Source organism: Danio rerio, chromosome 19 (genome assembly GCF_052040795.2).
Source record: "Danio rerio strain M-AB ecotype USA chromosome 19, GRCz13ab, whole genome shotgun sequence".
Classification (NCBI taxonomy): domain Eukaryota; kingdom Metazoa; phylum Chordata; class Actinopteri; order Cypriniformes; family Danionidae; genus Danio; species Danio rerio.
In genome coordinates, this window is record NC_141039.2 from 30,783,707 (window position 1) to 30,808,464 (window position 24,758).

Sequence of the window (24,758 nt, forward strand, 5' to 3'; positions counted from 1 at the left end):
ACTGGGATCGATGACAAGACTTCTGAATGATGTTATGTTAAATTATTTTAGCCAAATGGAACCAAAGAACAAAATTTATTCTGAACCAACAAGATTTCATCACTTTTATTTGAATTATTTAGCAAATTTAGTCATCTTAATCATCTAATTTCGACAAACAAAATTACAGTTTAAAATTATTATTTTGTTCCATATATAACATATGGATTGAACAAGTAAAAAGAGACTGATCTCAAACTGGTAATAACAAATGAATTGTTGAGTGAAGAAACAATAATTATTGCATAGGAATAACCTCCGAACTCAAAACTTCAATTGAAACTCTTCCATATATTTAAAATAAATGGAGATTAAATAGGTCTAACCCTTTACTTAGTAAAAATTATGCTGGGAAGGAAATTATAAATTTACTACTCAGTTAGTAATATCAACAAAAATAATTTAATAAATAACATAAAATAAGGACTATTTAAACTCAAAATTTCAAAATCAGTCCGACAATAAATTGAATTGGGTTTCTTTCCATTTAAAGATGTTTACTGAATTTTCAAACAGCATGACAATAAACTCCGGTCTTGTTTCTTTCATTTTTCTATATCATAATAAAACTTAATAATAATACATAATACAGCAAACCGTTTCAACCAAAAGAATAGGGAGAAATCAACAAATTCACACAAGTAAACATGTAAACAAGTGTAAACTGTACATGAATAAGAGCACTAATAATAAGTTGTATTAAATCAAACTATGGCTCTTACAGACTTTTTTTATACACATTTAAGCCGACTGAACAATAATGAACAAAAATACTGAACATTTTCAAACTGTAATTAAAATAAGCAGCAAATGTAATTTTCTCTGTGTGTATTTTTCTGTTTATGGCATGTGGGTGAAAAAAAACAACAACAGGATTTTCCTTTTTAGGTAGCTGTACTTTTAACCCCAAGATCCAAAAATAAAAGGTTAATCCAGAAGTTCATCCTAAAATAAAAAACTCCCTTACTATTTAGTACTGTACATACTCTGAACAATATTGCAAACCAGCAGCACTGACATTCACAGTAGAAACCAAAATGTCAGTGGCTGCTTCTTACCAGCATTCTTTAATATCTTCATTATTGGCATTTGACAGAAGAAAGAAACTCAAACCGGTTGAGCAGAAGTAGAAGATGAGTAAATGAAGAAAGAATTTTTGGGTGAACTATCACTTTAAGAAGACTGTATAACATGAAAGAAGCACATAAAATGACAACACTTAGTCATAAGAGTGTCCACTTCAGCACAAAGCAGACAAAGTGAGAGAGAATGAGAAAAAGAGTGTTCGAGATCAGCCTTAGGTTACAGGAAGAGAGCCAGAATAACACATGTCTTCCTGCAGGTTTTATATATAGGCCGTAGAATCCAAGGCTTTTCCTTTGATGTCACAGGGAAGCAGATGGAGAGATATGTCCACGCTTTCCCGCTTTAGCCCAGAGGTATCATTCAGAACCAGAACACGACTATCCTCCACACTCGGCCATCAGTTATGTGCGGTTCCCACGCTGAAGGCTTTGGGAGATAAAGGATGGAAATACATAATAAAACAAACCACAATAAATACAGGAAAGACAAAAATCCCACTCGCTCCAGATGTGCAGAAATTTGTTTTCCTGCAACCTCATATAAATCTCAAATAACTATTGTCAGTTACAAACGCTGTCATTTTTAGCATGCTGATATGCTTCGCCTGCACCCATTGGGACTGACTTCCTTAAAATGTGGAAAAAAGACACGCTTTCTAAATCGACTAGTCCATCTAAAAAGGATTCATCTCCCCAAAAAAGAATGACATGACACTGAGTAAAGTATGAATGTTTTCCTTTCCAGTTGAATCTGTCCAACATAAATGTGCAACTTTTTTAAAACACTAAACTGTAAAAATAGTTTTGAGCTTTATATTTCAAGTTATGTTTTTTTCTTGATGCTAAGTCCATTTAATTGATGTTAAAGTGACTTGTAAAGTTAATTTGGTTCAACTTAACCCAGCAGGCACACAACGTCATAAGACGTTAATATAAGGTTAGATTTAGGTTGCGACGTCAGGTGACCAAAATTAAATCGCTGTGTCCGAAACTGCATACTTCCATACTATTCAGTACGCCAAAATCAGTATGCGAGCCGAGTAGTATGTCCGAATTAATAGAATTTGAAAATCAGTATGCGAGAAGTACCCGGATGACTTACTACTTTCGGCAAGATTCTGGAGTGCGCATCCCATGCACGCTGCGCTATCCCATGATGCCCTGCGAGAGAATTCATGAATGGGAGTGAAGCGACTGACGCTGGTAGGTCATGTAACCATAACAATATGGCGGATGTAGTACATCAGAATTCCATTCATACTTTTCACATTCATACTGTATAAAGCATACTTTTTTAACAGCCAAGTAGTACATTTAAATTTAAATGCAGTACCTACTAAATAGTAGGCAGTTTCGGTTACAGCCGTTGTCTAGTCAGCGCTGATGGACAACGTTACTTTGACGTCCAATAACAATGTCAAACTAGAAAAGTAAAGTTTGTAGACAAACTTTATGGTGGCTTGAGAAAGCCTCGTCTTAAAGTTTGAAGTCATTTAAAAGTTTAAATTATTGAAGTAGTTTTTAAAAGGATCAAAACAGTCGGCATATAGAGAAAACTACATATAGGTTAGCATGTTTCTAGTATGGTTTGGCATGTTTCTTGCTTGGCCGTTGATAGGAAATTCAGAGTGTTGCTAGGGTGTTCTGAGTGGTTGCTAAGGTGTTGCTAGGCAGTTGCTGGAGTGTTCTCACTGGCTGCTAGGTGGTTGCCAAGATGTTGCTATGGTGGTTTGACTGGTTGTTATGGCATTGCTAGGTGGTTGCTAAGGTGTTCTCAGTGGTTGCTAGACAATTGCTAAGGTGTTGTTAGGCAGTTGCTTTGGTGTTCCAGGTAGTTGTCAAGGTGTTGCTAGTTGATTGCTAGGGTATTCTAAGTGGTTGCTAAGTTGTTGCTATGCGGTTGCTAGGTCATTGGTTGCTAGCCAGTTGCTAAAGCATTGCTAAGTGGTTGCTAGGTGTTGCTAGGCAGTTGCTAGGGTGTTTGAGTGGTTCCTAAGGTGTTGCTGGGTGATTGCTAACATGTCTTGAGTGGTTACTAAGCGATTGCTAGGGTCTTTTAGGTGGTTGCCAAGGCATTGCTAGGTGGTTGCTAATGTGTTCTAGGTTGTTGTCAAGGTGTTACTAGGTGCTTGTTAGAGTGTTGCTAAGGCCTTGCTAGGCGGTTGCTAGGTTGTTCTAAGTGATTGCTACGGTGTTGCTAAGTGGTTACTAAGGCATTGCTAGGTGGTTGCTAGGGTGTTAATAATATTGTGAAATTCAAGATTTGTGAGTCATACAGCTAAGTTGCTACTAAGCAGTTGCTAACATAAATTAACATGGTTCTAGTATGAATAAGCACGTTGCTAGCATGTTTCTAGTATAAACTAGCATGTTGCTAACATGAATTTAGTACAAATTAACATGCTGCTAGAATGTTATGAATTAGCATGTTGCTGATATGATTAGTCTGTTGTTATGTCCAATGTAAAGTCAATGCCAGTATTTTTTTTTTTTACAATGAAAGTCTATGGGACAGTTGCTAAGGTGCCATAAGTGGTTGCTAGGGTGTGGCTAGTAAGTGTAAAGGTCATCAGAGATCGGCAGATTGGTAGTCTGAATTAAATAAGTCCAAACTTAAGTCTGTATGACAGTCTGGGGGGAAGTTATGATGTCCATTGTTAAGCCAATGGTACATTCGGGTTCCGTTTTGGGAAAACAGTAAATCAGATCAGTTGGAAAAGATATAGCAACTTAATTTAGTAAAGTTTGGAAGTTTGGAGTTAGTTTGGTGGTTGTAGTATGAATGGTTTACGAGGAGATGCATTCTTAAATAGTCTGAGAAGAACAAGAAGACGGAAGAATAATACGTTTATGTAGTATAAAAGTATGTTGACAAATACTGACATTTATTCGTCAGGTATGGCAACCAAAATACAACGTCTGATAGATGTCATAGTGGTAACGTCCACACAATGTCAAACTGTAACATTATTAGACGTTGATATTTGGTTGATTTTAGGTTGGACACTGACATCGGTCAGATGTTGGGTTCTGACATCAACCAGATTTTTCACTTCTAAATAAAATGCAAAGTCCCAACTATGTTGGGGTACAATGTCAATCTGAGGTCATGTGGATAGCCTGTGCCTGCTGGTCAAATGAAGGCAACAAAACTTGTTTACAGTGTAGAAGTCGTCTAACATTAACTTGCAATTGACATTTTGTAAACCCAAAAAAATGCAAAACATGTTAGTATGTATAACCAACACAATGTTCAAAACAATGTTAACCTAAAGGCTTATTTATACTTCTGCATCAAGTGATCGGCGTGACCCACGGCGCATTTAACGCGCGTAGCTGTGCATTCATACTTCTGCGCGCTGTTTCTCTCGCTCTGCAATAACACTTCCGAAACGCTAGTTGGCAGTGAGGTGTTAATTTTTCTCTGTGTTGAGTTACTATGCTAGTGCTTTGTTTTTTCTGAACGCTTCCTTGATGTACAAGTGGTTCTAACTCGCTCATTTTAAGGCAGGAACCGCCGGACGTGCAACAACTTTAACCATGAAGTAAACACAAAACAAAACTTTCCATCCGGAGCTCTTACACGGGACTCCACACTTGTAAACAATCGCTCCATCGGGCTCGCGCGGCTCTAAGTCCCACCCAAACTCCTCAGAGCTAACAAGCCGACCAACTTACAGAGGTTGCACTACGCATCGTTGCACCGTAGTTTTGAAAGGTGCACGTCAGCGACCCCGAAGGCCACAGCGAGGGCTATGCGTCCACTCGTAGGCCGCGCCGTAGCATATGCGTGAGCTTGACGTAGAAGTATAAATAAGCCTTAAGGCAAAGCACGCTAGCAGTAATGTTCAAAACCTGCTTTTAATTTGCAATGTTAGCCAAGTCCAAAAATATAACAATATGTAAACAAAAAATATTGTTAGAAACGTCCTAAAACATCCTAGCAACTGGCTAACACACATAAGCAGTTTGCCTAAATTCTAGTAACATGCTAAAACAGTTGTTTCACTTCATTGACATTCATAACTGCTTTCTTGTGGCCTCAGATGGAATCTTATTTTAAGGAGATGTTCAACTTTTTACCACGATTTTTATTTATTTTATTTGTTTTGCTTTTACTGCCCTGCAGATTTATACAAAACACTTTTGAGAGAGTAGAAACTGAAAAGCTAACACACAAAACTAAAAAATAACACAAACACACACTCAATCAAAATCCAATTTCAACCACTTTGTCTTTTGTTGAAGTAATTTATCCATTCATTCAAATAATTTAGGCGGAAAAGTGACTAAAAGCTGTTGAATATAGAGAGACAACTTCTAACGGCAATTTTTAGATTGCTAACGGCCCATCAGTTACCGAAAACACGGTAAACAACATGTTGTCAGCACAAGAGAAACCCTCAGTGGGAAGTTTAATTTTCAAATGAATTCCCTGAATGCATGGCTGCAAAAAAATAAACACAAAAAAATTTCCAAACCTAAATTTGTTAGATGACTACTCAGCCATCCTGACCCATCATTACAATTTAGCTTGTTCACAACCCAAAGTGTGGCAAAACAACTCTCGATTCCAAAGTCATCCAATTGTTTTCAAACCCCCAACCAACCTCATTTAAACATGACAGCCTCTCTCATGGAAAACATGACTGGAGAGCTTAATGCAGACCAATTAAACACCTAACAGCATCCCACTAAACAAAGGGGATTTTCAGATTAGCAAACCTAGTTAAGCCACTTCAGACTGTTTATTTCCCCACATCGGCGGCTTCCTCTTCCAGCTCGACTTGTGATGAAGCTCAAACCACCCCCAGATCCCATTTCTCCTCCTCTTTCCCACATTCCTCACCCTTCTCTCTTCTCCACATCCTCTGCATGACGTGCCGAAGAGGAGGAACAGGAAAATGAGAACGAGCAACAGCAACAGGGATGTTTGTCCCAATACGTCCTGTGCAATTTTACTCCTGTGTCATTTGAACTCGCTTGGATCGCATAGTGCTCTAAAGCGGATAAAAGGATTTGTCAAAGAGCCACTCTGGACACTCTAAAGGTTGCGGATTTTTCGAACTTCCATCGTGCTCCACTTTTCAGAAATTCCAATCACAACTCAACAAGGCCGATGCTTAACAGAGAATCAAATTAAAAACCCATCACGCAACCAAGTATTAATTGGCGCAAAGTCTACCAGCAAGCCGCTATGACTCTATTAGTGCTAATGTTCCTGCTCAGGAGTAGATAAAGCAGACTTAACAGCAGCTACTAAGCTGAGCTCCCAGTCCTCCTTGTATAATGAGTGGAACATCTGTTGACAGACTAATACAATTAAAGGAAGATCTCTTAATCACCATGCCACACTACGCCTAATCCTGCCTAGCACTGAGGTCAGTCCACTCCATTAGCGCTACACGCGAACTGACATCAGTGCTTTAGCATAGGCAATGTTTACTGCAAGTTCCTTTGAGCGGTCAAAATCAAGAGAGAGAAAGAAAGAAAGAAAGAAAGAAAGAAAGAAAGAAAGAAAGAAAGAAAGAAACCACATGGGATGTTTTTTCCTAATTATCTTGAATATATTTTAATGTACATTGTAAAAATATCATACACAGTTGGCGTTAACAGTTGCTCATTTGTTTTCTTTTAATATTGCATTATGGCACCTTGCTCTTTTTTCTCACTTTTGATAAAGAAAAGGTCTTTTATTGACATTTCTATTAGTTTAAAACAATGTATTGCCTGGGTTGGTCCTGTAAATTATATTACAAAGATGAATGATAAATATCGGAAATGATCTGTCAGAATTTGCAGTTATAGCTTAAATTTCTCTCTATATATTTTTTTTTTCATACAATATATTGTTTCAAACTATTTACAAAATGTTAAGTCACTTTGTTTGTTTAACCATGCTTACATCTTTTTGCCGAGTGCACAATTTTTACTATTACTATGTTAGGGGCTGTTGCACCGAATGCACTTTTTGCATTGAGAGGCACCTTTTTGAATGATTTACTAATGGCTGTGAGCGTTTTGAGCGCTGCTTATGCGCCCTGTTGCCTTGCGTTTTAACCGCCTCGCATTTTTGCCATAGACCACTCACAGTTGAAATAAGTCAACTCTGAGCGGAAAAAGCATGTTACAGTCACATCGGTTTCACTCTCTAATCAAATGAATGCAGAGGCAGAGTTTCCATTGAGGTGTCTGCAGTGTTTATGTTGTCAAGACAACTATGAAGACTTTTGAAGATGGAGGAGAGACTTGGGGTTGCTGTTTAGAGTTATCCGGTACTGTATGACTCAAAAATCTGGAATTTCAAAATATTATTAAATATGAAATTTGTACCAATATCAATAGCAACACTCTTGCACGATACCAAGCTGATTCAGTCATTGCGACATAAAAAGCACACTGTGTTTCTTTTTTTCTTGTCAGCAAAAAAGTCTATTGTGTGGTGCGCCTCGTGTTTTTGAAACAGAAAAGCATGTTCGGTGTGATCGGCCACTTAAGAGGGTTTTTAGTAGTAGTAGTAGATGAGGTCACACTTGTTTTTTTATGGTCTGTTGAATTTAAGTTACATTGCATCTACATGCCAACTAGTTCTCATTAGATTATAAGTAACCCTAAGGGTTATGGTTAGTGTAAGTTGACATTTACTTGCAAAGTTTCTTATAGTCAGTTAAATGTCTGTTGAAGGAGCAGTATCAACAGATATTAAGCAGACAGTCTAATACTCAAATGGACCATCAAATTAAAGTGTCACCGTAGATTATTTATAATTATTAATATGCATACATTTTTCATAATTTTGTACATTAAATTATTTTTTTAGTCTCACTAAATCAAAATGGTCAATGGTCGCCAGCTGAAACTAAGCAGGGATGTGTCCAGTCAGTACCTGGATGGGGAAACACATGGGAAAGCTGGGTTGCTGCTGGGAGTTGTGTTAGTGAGACCAACAGCGAGCACTCAACCTACAGTTTGTGTGGGTCCTAATGCCCCAGTATATTGATGGGGACTCTATACTGCTCAGTGAGTGCCATCTTTAAGATGAGATGTTAAACCGAGGTCCTGACTTTCTGTGGTCGTTCAAAATACCAGGATGTCCTTTGAAAATGAGCAGGAATTTAACCCCGGCATCCTGGCCAAATTTGTCCACTAGCCTCTGTCCATCATAGCCTCACCATCCCCATATCATGATTGCCCTTATAACTCTGTCTCCTCTCCACCAATCAGCTGGTGAGTGGTCTGGCACAATATCGCTGCCACATCATCATCCAGGTAGATGCTGCACACTGGTGGTGGATGAGGAGATTCCCCCCAAAATTGTGTAAAGCACTTTGAGTGTCCAGAAAAGTGCTATATAGATTTAAGGAACTATTATTATTATTATAAAATCCAAAATGAATGTCTGATCAAGGAAAAAAGAGAATTACAAGACATTATTATATATATCCCCCCTTTCCTTTTTGTATGTTAGGATGTCTTTGCTTTAAATATGAATCAGCAGTTTTTAAAACAAGCCTTCTTTTAAACCGCTTCCATTTCCATGCTTTAGGTTAATGCTAAATCGGTCACTCTGAAATTAAAGCATATCCTAAAAGAGGCCTATTCACGCAACATACTGCATTTGTAAATCGCATTTTAATGTAGTGAACCAATATAGACTAAAATGAGTTTCAAGTTATTGACCCAGAATCACAATGCAACTTCTAAAAGTGCTTGCTAATACTGAATCAGGTTTTATTCTGGTAACAAAATAGATGCTGGCTTCAGCTGTTTGTAATTCTGTTTAGTTACCTAGGGAATAGGGGAAAGGCCTTCATTACATCATATTCCAAGTAGCAAAAAGTGTTTTCAGATGCCTGTATAAGTTTCACGAGGAAATAAAATAGAAAGCCAAAACCGAGTCCCAACTTTTCACATTAATACGAGTGACTCTTCAGTGACCTGCCGTACAAGACTAAGCCATTTGATAGAAACTCAACACCCAATAAATCTCATACAAGAGAGCTATCACTTTACATCAATCTGTTACAACATGATCCAAATGTTCAGTTTTAATCAAAACTGAAAACTCAGAATACCCGGACATGAATATGAAAATGCTTTGGAAATATCTATAGGAAGATGTGTACATGTAAGTGAGTAGATGGATGGTTTAAAGAGAAGTGGCTAGGGTTTACCTGATACTGAGAGCCGCTGAGCTAGTTAAACCGAGAGTACGAAGAGAGGTCATTTAAGGTCAGGGTTCAGGAGGTCAGGGCATTGCCGGAGAGCTGAACTGTGAGTGATGTGGTAATGCTTCCTGATGCTCTTTGCTGCTGAACTCCAACTGTAATTAAGAAGAACACATTGCTCACAGATGTTCCACACAAGTCAACACCTTAAAGAAAGCCCTGAGAGAGTTTGAAGGGGAAGGACAGAGAGACTTTTTTTTTGTTTTGTTTTATGTGGATTTCAAAGAGTGTTTGCAGAACCGAATCAAAAGTGCAGTCAGCAGAAATGTGGCCAGGGTCATTGCTAAAAAAAAATCACGGAACCCAGGACAAAACATTTATGGATGCAAGTTTTCTCTCTTCCATTCTCTTAAAAAGAAACGTTACAAAAAGGAATTTAGCAGTGGTGATGTTGAAGAACTATTTTGGGTTCTTTAATTTAATCAAAGTCAATGTGTGAAAAACATTTTAAACATCTAAAAGGACCTTTCTTTAACAATAAAGAACTTAATTAAATAAAAAAGTTCCATGGATGTTAAAAGTTTTTCATGAAATCACCAATGCCATGTTTTTAAAAGTACAGGGTCAATGTGAAAAGGCTAGTAATGTGTAAATACATAGCAGTGTTTAAACCATGCCAGCTGTGTGCTAAATCATGATCTAAACAAGCTAATAACGTGCCGAAGAAAACAAAAACATGCCACTTATCTAAAATTACTAGCATCAGGTGTGATGTTAAGTGTCATAAATCATGCAGGCTTTTTCGATAGATATGGTATATCATGCTAGCAACTTGGTTCAAGTTAGCAGTGTCTAAATTGTGTTCTAAACATTTTAGCAATGTGCTAACAGTGTTTCAAATCATACTAGAAACATTCCAACAATGTGTTCCACCTGATATCTGTTAAAACTGTCTAAATCTTGTTACAAACATGCTAACAACATGCTAAAACATGTTGCTAGTGTTTTAAATCATACTAGAAATATTCAAAGTGTGCCACATGTCATATATTCTGAAGCATGTTTGCAACATGTTTAAAAAGTTGTCGCTTCACTGCACTGCCATTTATTCAAGAGAAAGTTAAGAACCCAGTCATGTACAGCAGCGAGTTGCTATGATACTTTCCCACATGCATAGTGTGGGCACATACTGCTTTCCTTGTTTTTAAAGAGAGACAAGTTCTACAGAGGTTTTTAGCATGCTAATACTACAGTACCTGTTAGCATTCTATACAACACGCTGTCAGCTCATTAGAAACCCTAAAGTTCTGTTCACATGAATCAAAATAACTATAAATATACTATAAATATTTGAGTCCACATTGATGATTGATACAATTCTGTTAATTTTTCATTTGGTATTACATGCTTATAACCAGCAAATGTCCTCAGTGTGCTGCTAGCACATCTTACTAGTGATTCCAGCTCATGTAATCTTAATTTGTTCATTAATTGGCTTAGTCTCTTTATTAATATGGGGTTTCACCATAGCGGAATGAACCGCCAACTTATTCAGCATATGTTTTACGCAACGGATACCCTTCCAGCTGCAACCCAACACTGGGAAACACCCATACACTCTTGCATTTACACACATACACTATGGCCAATTTAGCTTATTCAATTTACCTATAGCGCATACCTTTGGACTGTGAGGGAAACCGGAGCACCCGGAGGGACATGCAAACTCCATACAGAAACACCAACTGATCCAGCCGGGGCTCGAACCAGCAACCTTTTTGCTGTGAGGCGATGGTGCTACCCACAACACCTCCGTGAGCCTATGTAATCTTTATTTACTAAAAATGTATTAAAATCAAAATTATTTAGTGATCAGAGTCAGAGCAGTGGAATAAAAACAGCACAAACTATTATTCCCAGCATTTTCAAAAGAGGGAGCACAAGACTCTGAATCTAGCACTGGATGAGGTACTTTTATTTGTATACTTCAATTTGATAGCCTGACTTGCATAACTTAAAAATATTTTGTATAATTATTTCCCATGGTATAATCAATGAAAGGAGGGCTTAGCATCAAGCAGTGAGCTTCTCCACAATGTCATGTAGCTATAAATTATGTGAGCCCTTTATGTTTATTTCAATGAACTCTGATTAGCTGTCAGTCTTTTACTATATTAGCTGAGAAAAAAAAAAATCACAACAATCTCTACAACTTTATCATTACCTCAGTGGTCTGAACAACTAATGTTGTATCCAATTTAGAAGTATTAAAAATGTTTTTATCAGTATCTGTATAGTAGTTATTGTGGGTGCAAACAGACCTTAAGTAAACTGTACATGGTCTAGGCCTATATAGTTTATCACATGACCCTGGACAATATTTTAATTTCTCTCTGGTGACAGCCCTGAATGTGGCAAAATAATGGGTGAGAGAACAAAAAAGCCCTATTGTTTCACCAAATATGAAAACATGAACACAAGTGTTACATAAAGCACAGACACTTTCATTGAACTGATGAACAAAAGGGAACCTTGATTTTACTTGAAGACATTGAATATGCAAACGTGCTGTATCAAAGTTTTATTCAAAAACTGTTTTTTATTAATTTATATTTTTGCATGAATCTTTTTAGTAAATGAAAGATTAAAATTTTTGGCCAAGACTGACTGTAGCACACATATAAAATGTATTTGACAGCGGGCTTTGAAGCAACATTTAACATTTAAGAAGTCATTATTTTCATGTGAATTAGACAGAACTGAACTTGACATTTCATTCATGAGGAAAGTGAAAAAACTTGCTTAAAAACGCAAAAAGAAATTCTTTGCAACCTTCAGGCCTGAAGAAAAGGCCACTGAAAATATCAATGAATGATTCCTGAAAAAAAAAAAAAAAACTCTTTGATGAATAACTTTAAATGTTGCAAGTTAAAGGGAATTAAAATCATTTATAATCATTGTGATATTTCATGTTTGAACTTAAACACATCTTAAATGCTTTAAAATAAAATTTAATTTGTAACTTTAACTGTATCAGTTATTGTTCATAACCTTTATAACTTAACAGGGAAAATATGTCTATACTCTAGCATTTATTCATTCATTCAATTTTTTTTGGCTTAGTCTCTGTTTCAGAGGTCGTCACAGTGGAATAAACTGCCAGCTAATCCAGCATATGTTTTACGTAGTGGATGCCCTTCACACACACACTCTTACAATACGGCCAGTTCAATTTATTCAATTTAGCTATTGCACATGTGTTTAGATTGTGGGGGAAACCAGAGCACCCGGAGGAAACCCACACCAACATGGGGAAAATATGCAAACTCCACACAGAAATGACAATTGACCTAACTGGAACTTGAACCAGTGACCTTCACGCCCCATTGACACGGGGCATCAGCGTCAACGCTTCCAATTCTCTTTGAATTAAGCAATGTCAGACATTGTCGAACTGCATTGTGAACTTTTTAAAAATTGTTAAAATTTTGGTTTTGTACACCATGATTTCATATAAAATTCACTTTAATGTGTTATATGACTAAAACATGGTTATAAACAAATATTTTCTCAATTCAAACGAGTAGCTGCGTGGACCCAGAAACAGTATTTCATATTCGTGACCACTTAACAAGCGGATAGTGTGATTGTAGGTGGTATGAATTCAATTTAAATGTACTACACCCACCGTGTTTTTGACGAAATCCGGCTTCACTCTCATTCATAAAATATTTCCTATGGTATCATATGTCCATCAGATGCACAGAATCCAGTAGTAGAAGTAGTAGCTCATCTGGACACTTTTCACCCACTGTTTATCCAATACTGTGAATTTGGACTACTTTTTGGCTCACATACAAAATAGGGAAGTTTGCAATTTTGTTTATGTTTATACATATATACTGTCTCTGAGAATATATGTAACTTTAAAAACATTTGTAAAAGTATTTTACTGTTTTTGTAAAAGCCATTGAATATGTTCTGAAAACATTTACAAGACTGGTTTAAAAGTAAGTTTTCAGTCAGGATTAGATGTGGATGAAACGTCTAATGGTTTCTTTGTCCCATCAATACAGCTTCCACAGACAATCAGTCTGCCAAGCCAGTCTGCCTTCCAGGCAACTTCACCGTCTGATTTCATTCCCGCAAACAGCACAAAGCATTTAAATTCCCACATACGCTCTCCAGGATGTGTTTAAACAGCCCACTTCTATCTAACAGTCACAAACACTCGCATTTCACTTCCAGCTCATGTCAAACACCCTCAGGATCCTACAGTTTGGAGGATGATAATCTGCCTGCTCACACACTAACTTCCCCATTCTGATGGTGACTACATCCCTCTGCAAAACAGTGGAGAGTACAAAACGAGAAGTAAACGTGCCTGGAGGCAACAACGGTTCGGCTCAGATAGCCATGAAGAGACGCTGCCTGTCTCCATGCGCACAATGGAGGCCCTCAGTAAACAACGCTTTCTCTGCCACATATCAAAAGCCAAATATCAAGGCAATTGACCTTGTTAATACATCACTGCTTCTGTCTAACCCTCTCTAAAAGGCTGTTGAGCCATTGTTTCAGGCTGACTGATTTTCTATAGTCACTGTGTGCTGTCCGGATTTCACACATCACTGATTCGTTGCTCTATTGATGGCGACACCGACTCAAGCCCCACCGAGAACTGATCGCGTCTATGCAAGTATGCCGGATCACACACGCACACAGACAAAGTCCTGGCGAAGGTCAAAATGAGAAACACTATCACCTCTCTAATGTCCGTCAATTGATTCTTGAACACAGCAGTGAGATTAACCAGACAGTAAATGGAGATTTTAGCTTAAATGAATTGTTCCTCGTGCTCTTGTTGACTTTTACATGTACCCAAGAGATAAAATGGACATTCGCCAAGAACCAAATGTGTGTGAAAATCAGCATTATTGAGTATATGAAACAGTGGTACTGTTGAGAACAGATGTTCACCTAAGGCTTTCTGCCAAAATACAAACTCCACAGCAAAATATTTGAAACTTTTCCCTTTTAGTTAAAGATTGAACAAGAAATGACATGTGCATGAGAAATATCACTGGCTGCAGTTCACTTAGCGACCACCAGTGTCACTATTAACAAGGGTTTCTGTTATTCTATTTATGGGCCATTTTAAACAAACATTTCAAACTAAATTTAAAACTGAATTTTTATTCAGAGTGCTATTTTACATACACAGTTAAAATATTCATCAATAACAGTTGTCTGGACTTCAGTGTTTTTTTTTTTTTTCTATTTTCACATTGCATTATGGGACATTGATCTTTGGCTTATAAACCTTTGATTTTGAAAAAAACTACAGTTTAACAAAAAAACTTTTCCTGAATGTTATGTAGTTTTAAACAATACAGCATATAGAATAATAAATAATACATATAAACGTGTAAAGTAACATAAAAAGTACTGCAATTTACAAATATATATTCACACAGACAGACAGACAGACAGACAGACAGAGAGACAGACAGAGAGAGGGAGAGAGAGAGAGAGAGGGGGGGAGCGAGGGAGGGAGGGAGGGAGCAGAGAGAGGGAGGGAGGGAGGGAGGGAGGGAGGGGAGAGAGAGAGGGAGGGAGGGAGAGAGGCAGGCAGGCAGGCAGACAGACAGACAGACAGACAGACAGACAGACAGATAGACAGATCAATCGATCGATCACAGACAGACAGACAGACAGACAGACAGACAGACAGACAGACAGACAGACAGACAGACAGACAGACAGACAGACAGACAGACAGACAGACAGACAGACAGACAGACAGACAGACAGACAGACAGACAGATAGATAGATAGATAGATAGATAGATAGATAGATAGATAGATAGATAGATAGATAGATAGATAGATAGATAGAAAGACAACAATAACTCAAAATACCACTCGATACAACTGAGGTATGCAGAAGAGCATCTCTGAATGCATAACATGTTGAACCTTGATGCGGATGGGCTACATCAGCAGAATGCCACACCAGCTGCGACTCCTGTCAGCCAAGAACAGGAAACTGAGGCTACAATTCGCACAGGCTTACCAAAATTGGACAATAGAAGAGTGGAAAAATATTGCCTGGTCTGAAGAATCTTGATTTCTGCTGCGATATTTGTATGGTAGGGTCAGAATTTGGCATCAAAAACATAGAAGCATGGATAGATCTTGTCATGCATCAATGGTTCAGGCTGGTGGTGGTGGTGTAATGGTGTGGGAAATTTTCTTGGCATACTTTGAGCCCATTAGTACCAATCGAGCATTTTGTCAACACCCCAGCCTACCTGAGTGTTGTTGCTGACCATGTCCATTCCTTTATATATATTGTCTGAGTTGTGAATGTAAAATACAGTACTTTTTGTTACTTTTTTATTAATCAAAAAACAATCAACATCAAAAAAAAATTAGAAGACATGAACAACATTGTTATTAAAAAAGTAGTAAAGTTGAAAAAAACACTCTTCAGAATTGTGCCTTCCTCTAAAGTACTCCGATTTGTAATAAAATGAATGTGTGTATTGAAGTTATAACAGAACATTCATTTCTGGATCAATTATCCCTTTAAGACCCCTCTGTCTTTTGTGAGTAATCTCACAAAAATCTCCTATAGAGTTTCAGACGAGATCTCAACAACATCACACACTGCTCAGACTTTAAAAGCCATCAAAATGAACTCAGCGAACCCATTTCTCATTCAACTCTTCAAAGACCAGCAGATTATCCAAGTTATGTGATCCAAATTAATTTCATAGCGCTTTACTCCAACAGCAAGCCAACAACTGTCCCATTTATTTGTATTGTTCCTAAAGAGTTTTAGGTGAAAAGGGATAAAATACTAAATTCAAACAAAACTAAGAACTCATTTAAATTTCCAGAGCTAAAACAGGGTAACCTCTGAGCAATAATAAAACAAATGTAAGAAGTGATTATCTGAGACAATAGATGAGTGTGTACACAGTCGCACAACTGCCTCATAAGATTTAATGGATTTGTTTCTAATTTGGAACGTGGTATTGGCCAGATCTGTGAGAGAATTGGCAGTTTACAGTGCCTTACCTCATAATGGACTCATTAAGGTTATTTTAGTAAATGAAAACTGAGCTAAGACTAAAACTATTGATCAAAAAGCAATTGGATCTGAAATGAATTGAATGAATAAATTAATAAATGAATGAAACTAAATGAATTATTTCTGAAGAAGTAAAAAACTAATTGAAATAGCAATTCGTCAAAAACAAATAATAATTTTCAAAATAATTAAGTACTTATCATGTGTCAGTAAATCTGATCTGTTATTTAATGACAGACAAGTCTTCGCATTGATCCCGTGGGCCAACCTGATCACCTGCCGGTGACCTACTCACACATGCAGTTCTCCACGATGGACCTCCTGTGTTCTCCAGCTTCCGGCACATAGACTGCAGTTCTGCATAGGAACTGAACTGTTGAAATACATCCAGTCAAGCACATAATTCGAGCACATTTTGTTATCAGTAATTTGAACTGTTCTAAATTGTAAACCTGGCATAATGAGAATTGCACTATATTTATATATATATATATATATATATATATATATATATATATATATATATATATATATATATATATATATATATATATATATATATATATATATATATATATATATATGTATATATAATTATTTTTTTATGTATATATAAACTACATACATGAACTAAGATGTTTGCAAATGAGCTCATGCAAACTGTGCAAACATTAAACTTGGTTTTGGTAGAAACTGGAAGTGCTTTGTGAATTCTTCTCAAGGACCTGAAATTAAACATGAATTATAACCAGTTATGAAGTTATAATCACTTCCTATTATTTTTGCCAAAACATCGATATATGTCAAGCTACATCTTGGTAATTTACGTCACAAAAAAACCTAAGATTACACTTGCTAAATTTATTTTTGATCTTATTAAATCTCTAGGATGAGTTTGTTAAAATACAGTACAAAGTCTGAAACGGAAAAAAATGCAAAGTAAAAATAACTGACTTCCAGTTGGGTTTTAGATTTCGCTTAAAGAAGCTTTTTTTTTGTAGGTAATGAGAACTTCCATGTGTTTTTGTATGTATACATGAATGTGTCTAGGTCACAGGTCTCAATCTCAATTCCTGGAGGGATTGCACAGAAGAAACTCTGCACAGTTTTGCTCCAACCCTATCAAACACAACTGATCCAAATAACCGAGGTGTTCAAAAGAGTCATGAACGACTTCATTAGTTTGATTAGCTGTGTTTTATCAGGGTTGGAGCAAAACTGTGCATAGATGTGGCCCTCAAGATATTGAGTTTAAGATCTATGGCATATACAGTTAAAGTCATAATTGTTAGCCCCACTGAATTATTAGCCACTGTTTATTTTTTCCCCCAATTTCTGTTTAACAGAAAAATGATTTCTTTAACACATTTCTAAACATAATAGTTTAAATAACTCATTTCTAATAACTGCTTTATTATATATTTTCCATGATGACAGTAAATAATATTCTACTAGATATTTTTCAAGACACTTCTATACAGCTTAAAGTGACATTTCAAGACTTAACTAGGTTAATTAGGTTAACTAGGCAGGATTGGGTAAAATATTTCTTCAGTAGACTATAGAAAAACGACATAGCTTAAAGGGGCTAATAATTATTATTTTTTTTTTTATTGAAATTGCTTTTATTCTAGCCGAAATAAAACAAATAAGACTTTCTTCAGAAGAAAAAATATTATCAGACATACTTTCAGACATGTCCTTGCTCTGTTAAACATCATTTGTGATTTATTTAAAAAAATAAATTCTAAGGGGGGCTAATAATTCTGACTGTAGGTCAGAGGTATCCAAACTCGGTCCTGGCGGGCCAGTGTCCTGGAGAGTTTAGTTCCAACCCTAATCAAACACACCTGAACGAGCTAATCAAGCTCTTACTATATATACTAGAAATTTCCTGGCAGATGTGTTGAAGCAGGTTTGATCTAAACTCAGTTTGGACATCACTAACATAGGTGGTATTGTGAAGCCATTTGCCACAGATTTCTGGAAGCCATATCTACCTAAATCTTAGCCTTTTCTGGCGTCTGTGAAAAGTTTTGTGCGTTTCCGAGAATGCTTAGGCCTTCAAAAAATGATTTACTTTAGAAAAGCAGAAGCCGGAATACTAATAAATGAAGCAATTCTAAGAGGATCTTCGCACCCGCAGTGCTCAGGCCCGAATAACTTTGCAACCGAAAGGCAAATGAGTGATCCTCTCAGCACTCAAAAGACACCATATTTTTCCTTACGCTCTGCATTTTGTGTTACGTGTTCATTTACAGAGTGCCAGACTTTAATTCAGCCTCAGTTTTGGGCTGTGAAGCACATGTGCTCATGATGTCAGCGCTGTGGTCTCTGGAAAGAGCTTGCTGTGCACTTACTGATGACTGACTGTATTTTGTGGTGTTGGAGATCAGTGAGAGAGCTGAGTTAATGTGTGTATGAGGAGGTATGGCTTTGGCTTCAATGCCGTGACTCTACAGAGAGCTTGTGGGTAGCAGTTACAGCCTCTCAGCTCAGGAAGGATCTAGTCTCCAGTCTTTAGTCTCGAAGCGCAGTTCAAAAGGAGCTATGATGGATGTTTAGCATGCATGTGTTTGTTCGGTTGCTTGCTGATGGCCTACCACAGAGATGTTAGGGGTTTTATGAAGAGAGCAGGGTTTACTTTTACACTGTAAAGACTAGCATCTGGGACAGTCTACCAGACGCTTTAGACCAACAGGCATTTAGTGAGTCGCGGAAAACTGTCAAAAATAAATGAATATATACACAAGCAGATTAAGTTAGCCATACATGTTTTATGAATCAAAGATTGTGCTAGAAAACAAGTCGTGAACACATAATGTGCTTTGTGTTGTGTTCACTGTACATTACAAAAAAAGTGTTCACTTAGATTGGCAATTAGGTTGCATATATTAAACAGGTTTTTACAGACAAGGCATATGCTTAAGACTAAATTGTATATCTGAGCTGTTTTAATTAAAATAAAAATGACCTGAATAATGTTATATATCATAATATATTGTTATATAATATAGCATTAATTGTTGTGCCTCAAGATAATCACTTTTTTTTCTATGGTAAATTTATAAAAATGACTTGCTTGAACTACAGCCTAATTCTGTCTAAATCTAAAAACTGATTGTTAATCCAGGCCAAAATCAATAGACTTTGAAGGGCCAGTAAGTAAAAACTGGATATTACTCAGTATCCTTTGACTTAGTCCCCGATTAACACATGGGTCACCACTGCTTAATGAACCGCCAATTACTCTGACATATGTTTTATGCAACAGATGCACTGTCAATTTCGTCTTCTGTGCCCTGAGTTTCTTTGCAAAAAAAAAAAGTTAAATAAACAAAATAATGACTGCAGGTTAAAGAAGAATTGTGGAGTAAAAGTACCTAAACAACATAGGAAATGTATTTAAGTGAAAGTACCCTTTATGTTCTAGTAAAGTACAATTCCTGAAAAAAAAATTATACTGTCATTTGAGTATTTGCAATTTGTTCATTCACAACACGGCTAATTTCTAATAGTACAAACATTTTATTTCAAACAAGCTCTGCTTTCCAGGTCCCAGAAATGATGTTGTCGTATACACTCACTGACCACTTGTATTAGGTACACCTGTTCAACTGCTTGGTAACACAAATTTCAAATCAGCCAATCACACAGCAGCAACTCAATGAATTTAGGCATGTTGACATGATCAAGGCGATCTGCTGCAGTTCAAATCGAGCATCAGAATGGGCAAGAAAAGTAACTTATCTGACTTTGAACATGGCATGGTGGTGCCAGACGGGCTGGTCTACTTTTTCTATGGCTACTTCCAGCAGGATAACACACCATGTCATAAAGCGTGAATCATCTCAGACAGAGTTTACTGTACTCAAATGGCTTCCACAGTCACCAGATCTCAATCCAATAGTGTATCTTTGGGATGTGGTGGAGCGAGAGATTCCCATCATGGATGTGCAGCCGACAAATCTGCAGCAACTGCGTGAAGTTATCATATCAATATGGACGAAAGGAATATTTAAAGTACCTTGTTGAGTTTATGCCACGAAAGATTAAGGCGGTTCTGAAGGTAAAAGCAGGTCCAACCCGGTACTAGTAAGGTGTACCCAATAAAGTGGCCAGTGGGTATATAATAACTGCCAGAAAGTTTTACATTTAAAAACTAGTAGACCAGATATGCCTATGTCTTAATTTAAAAACTGACATGACAGTATATGCCAGCCTAATCTGGTCTTTTCAAGAGAGTTATGATATCTGGCGCTAATAAAATCTGGAGAGTGGGTTAAAAAAAAGGTGAAAAAATGCTCTAACAGACTTGCACGAACAACTTTCAGGTTTATCCAACGCTAGCGTGTGAAAATACCTCATCTCATTTGACCCACACTTAGAAGTCATAAATTAATCAGCAAGTGTGATTTTTTCTATTTCCTTCATGCCCGTTTTTGGCCAGCAGAACATTGGGTGAGAAAAAAAGAGACACAAGTGCTACCAGACTTGTGGCTTGCATCCTTTTCAGAGAATAGCAGAAAAAGGAAAAATGTAATTTCTTTCCATGCGGTCCCTTCTCTATTATTAGACTGCCATCATTCACAGTTAAGAAGATGGACAGATAGGTGCGATCTCTCAATGGGTAAATGCAACACCAACGCTCGAAGAGCATGTGTCATGGTGGCTGGGGAGCAGGAAAGGAGTGTGTGCGAATAACCCACGGGCCTGTGACAGCGTGTGACTGATGATGTCACCATTGAGAAGGAAGGATGAGGAGTGTCAATCATTCTCCCTCTCATTTATCTTTAAATGGCCATCAAAAGGAAGTAGTGAGACCTCAAGTCAGTGGAAAACGACTTCCCATCCAATACCAGATGACAGGAAATGATGACTAAGTTTAGAGGCGAGAATTGTCTTACAAAAAAGGCAAGACAAAGGCATATGATTTTTTCCCTAAACTCTCTCTTTTAAGGAACACTTCACTTTGTGTCCACTTTGGGCGGTTGGCCCATAGGATTATTTTACAACTGCCCTAGAGTTAAACAGTTAAGTTTTCCTAGTTTTTTAAGCACTCAGCTGATCTCCAGGTCTGGTAGGAGCACTTTTAGTTAGCTTAAAAATGAAAACAAGAGTTTTGATCTTTTTCCTATTTAAAGCATGACTGTTCTGTAGTTATGGTGGCTTGAGAAAGTCAACATACTGTTATACTACAGAAACTTCATATTCTTCCATCTTCTTCGTCTTAGACTATTTTAAGAATGCATCATAGTAACTTTCCCATAGACTTCTATTGTAAAAAAAAAAACTGCCATTGAAAGCAACCTTCAAGCAACATCTTAGCAACCACCAAGCAAAACTCTTAGCAACCAGCAACCACCTACCAACCACTCAGAACATTCTAGCAACACCTTAGCAACTACCCATAGATATATACACTAGATATCGCAAAGGGACCCTGAGCATGCGTCAATAGCGCCGCCACATTGGTACAGTGCTCCCAGGACAAATGTCATTCAACTGCACTAGTTATTACGTGAAGATGCGGGACTTTAGCGCTGTTCAAGGGTGTAGTAATGAGCAAACAAAGAAAACAAAGCACAAAGGCAAAACATTTCATAGGTAAGATTAAGTTTTTTCAGTTTTTGTATCTTCTGAACTTTTGTGCTAATCAGGTAACGTTATTGATGATAACAGTCACTTACTCCATTTACCATAAAACAAAGTAGCTCCAACTCGCACTAAACACTCGGCTTATGCTAGTTTTGTTGAATAAAATCAGCAAACAATGCAAAAGAAATATAACAACGAGATGCTGCGCTGCCAGAAACTTGTATTATTGTCGGCTAACGTTAGTAAAAGAGTCGTTCGGGGGATTCATTCACAAACGAATCGCTCCCTCCGTCAGTATGAGAAGTGAAAGCAGGAGAGGAGAGGTGCGTTTCAGGACACGGATTAGATTAAATTTAACAGGGAGGGTGAATAATACATTTCTGTACACACAAACACAAGCTTTTTGTCAGGAATGCCCGTGCTGTCACTGATCCATCAATGAAAAGTGATGTAAAATTATAATTTTCGTAATTAGAAAAAATAAATTACATACTAACATCCAGGAAAACTCCCGATCATAGATATATGTGTATATCTCTGGCTTTGGATGGCCACAGTCCTCCACTGTACCTTGGTCCTGCATTCATTTCAAAGGAGCGCTACCCTGTAGCAAGATGGCGGCGCTATTGACGCATTCCGTCCAACAGACAACAATAGGCCAGGCGACATCTAATGTATATATCTATGAGCAACTACCTAGAACACCTTTGCAACCACTTAGAACACCCTAGAAGCCACTTAGCAATGCCTTAGCAACCAACTACAAACACCTTAGCAACAATTTAGAACTCCTTAGCAACTGCCTAGCAACACCTTAGCAACCACCTAGTAACGCCTTAGGAACTGCCTTGCAACCACTCAGAACACCCTAGCAACCACCTAGCAATGACCTAGAACACCTTAGCAACTGCCTAGAAACACATTAGCAACCCCTTGAATTCAAACAAAAAATATGCTAATTTATGTTAGCAACTGCTAGCAACTACTCAGAACACCTTAACCATCCCCTAGCAACACATTATTAACTGTTTAGCAACATCTTAGCAACCACCTAGCAACACCTTAGCAATCACCTAGCAACCACTTGGAACACCCTTGAAACACCTTATCAACAACCTAGAACAGCCTAGTAACCCCCTAGCAACACCATAGCAACCACTTAGTAATGCATTAGCAACCATCTAGCAACACACCTTAGCAACCACTCAGAACACTAAAGCTACACCTTAGCAACAACTTAGAACACCTTGGCAACTGCCTAGCAACATGATTACAAACTACATAAAACTACATAAAGAATAAAATAAATGTTTGTCACATGGCTGTGAACATTTATTATTAACTCTTGAATTGCAAATAAACCTGGCAGAAACAAAAACAGCTGATTGTAGCCTATATTTTCCTATTATTTAGTTGAAAGATTGAACCAAACAGTCAAGAAAAGTGGTGTGACAAATAAACCTATAAATATGGATATGAATGTATTTACTAATTATTAAGATAATTCAAAGTACCAGGATTAGCCTAGGTTATTAGTTTCAGCACTTGTTATCTGGGTATTAATATACCTAAAAATGCTTAGACTGACAAATCAGAATTAAGCATTCCAGAGAGCAGTGTTATAATTTCTAGTAACCTAATTTAATTAATTAAAACAATTTATTCAATGTTCTTAGGGGACATTTTCAGCATCCCAAATTTTAGGCATTCCTCTCCTCACTGTTCTAACTAATAAAGTTACTAATATTCATATTGATACTTAAATTAATAAAATAATATTATAATTATTCAGAGTTAACTGACAAAGTGACCAATTTCAGCCACACCAAGCAGGACTGTTCAGATCCTAAAGATACTACTTCAGATAATACAGAGAATATTTGATGAGAGGCTGAAGTGGGTGGTGATGTCAAAACAAGTAAGAAACTGCAAGTTTTAAATGCCTAAATCTAGTTTGACTAACATATTGACACTCACACCCCAAAAAACTTCCATTTTAATTTCAGGGGGAACTTGAGTGTGTATATTTTGGAGTTTAGTGTTCATATGTTTTAGCACAATGAAATCATAGAAGAGCGTAATGAAATAGTGTGGAGATTTCTGAAACGTCTCCCTTGTGGCAATCCAATCAAACAGTATTTTCTTTCTGCTTCAAAATATTTACATATCAAGGGCAGGAATACAGTTTTCTTTGGAATGGAACAATATTTATACCCTAGAATAATGAACTAGCGTTGCATTTCTTCAAAGTAAGTGAATTCAGATCATTTTCATATCAACACCAAGTTGTTTAAGAGGAAAACACATCTTCACTGGAGTCTCCCAAGAGTGTTGACTGTCTCTCTAAGATCTGACGGTGGAATATCAGGACGATGAAAATAGAACTGTCTATTTTGACCTCTTCAGAGGAGCAGGACCTGAGGGAGAGCAGGAACAGTTTTTGCTGCATCTGGATCTCTGACTAAAGCAAACACACCCAAAGTAAACTTACGAATGAGGTTTTTAGATTTCAGATGTTTCTTTAAAACAGCAAACAGCTAACCTGAGTTTTTTATTTATTTTTTAGGAGTAAAATTTTCTGGTTTTCATATGTTTCTTGTCTTTTGGAACAAGAAAATGCATTAAAATAATGTAATGAAATAATCAAAGCAATCAGTTATCAGGGATATACAATATGCACAGAACTAAATGCATTATTTAGTGATTATCTAAAATAATTATAAATTGGTATAAAATAAAAATCTCTGTCTATATACTCCTATTGAGATGGGA

At 37.1% G+C, this 24,758-nt stretch overlaps 1 long non-coding RNA gene across 2 annotated transcripts in view; it reads right to left on the reverse strand.

Annotated features, from left to right (window-relative positions):
• Nucleotides 1-515: 515 nt before the first annotated feature.
• Nucleotides 516-24,758, reverse strand: part of linc.sox4a (linc RNA sox4a) — a 102,422-nt gene continuing 78,179 nt past the window's right edge. For both annotated transcript variants that reach the window (XR_015516934.1, XR_015516933.1), the window contains 2 exons: nucleotides 9,299-9,447; nucleotides 516-1,551 (listed from right to left, as the gene is read on the reverse strand). This is a non-coding gene — a long non-coding RNA (linc RNA sox4a). The remainder of the gene's footprint in view (nucleotides 1,552-9,298; nucleotides 9,448-24,758) is intronic.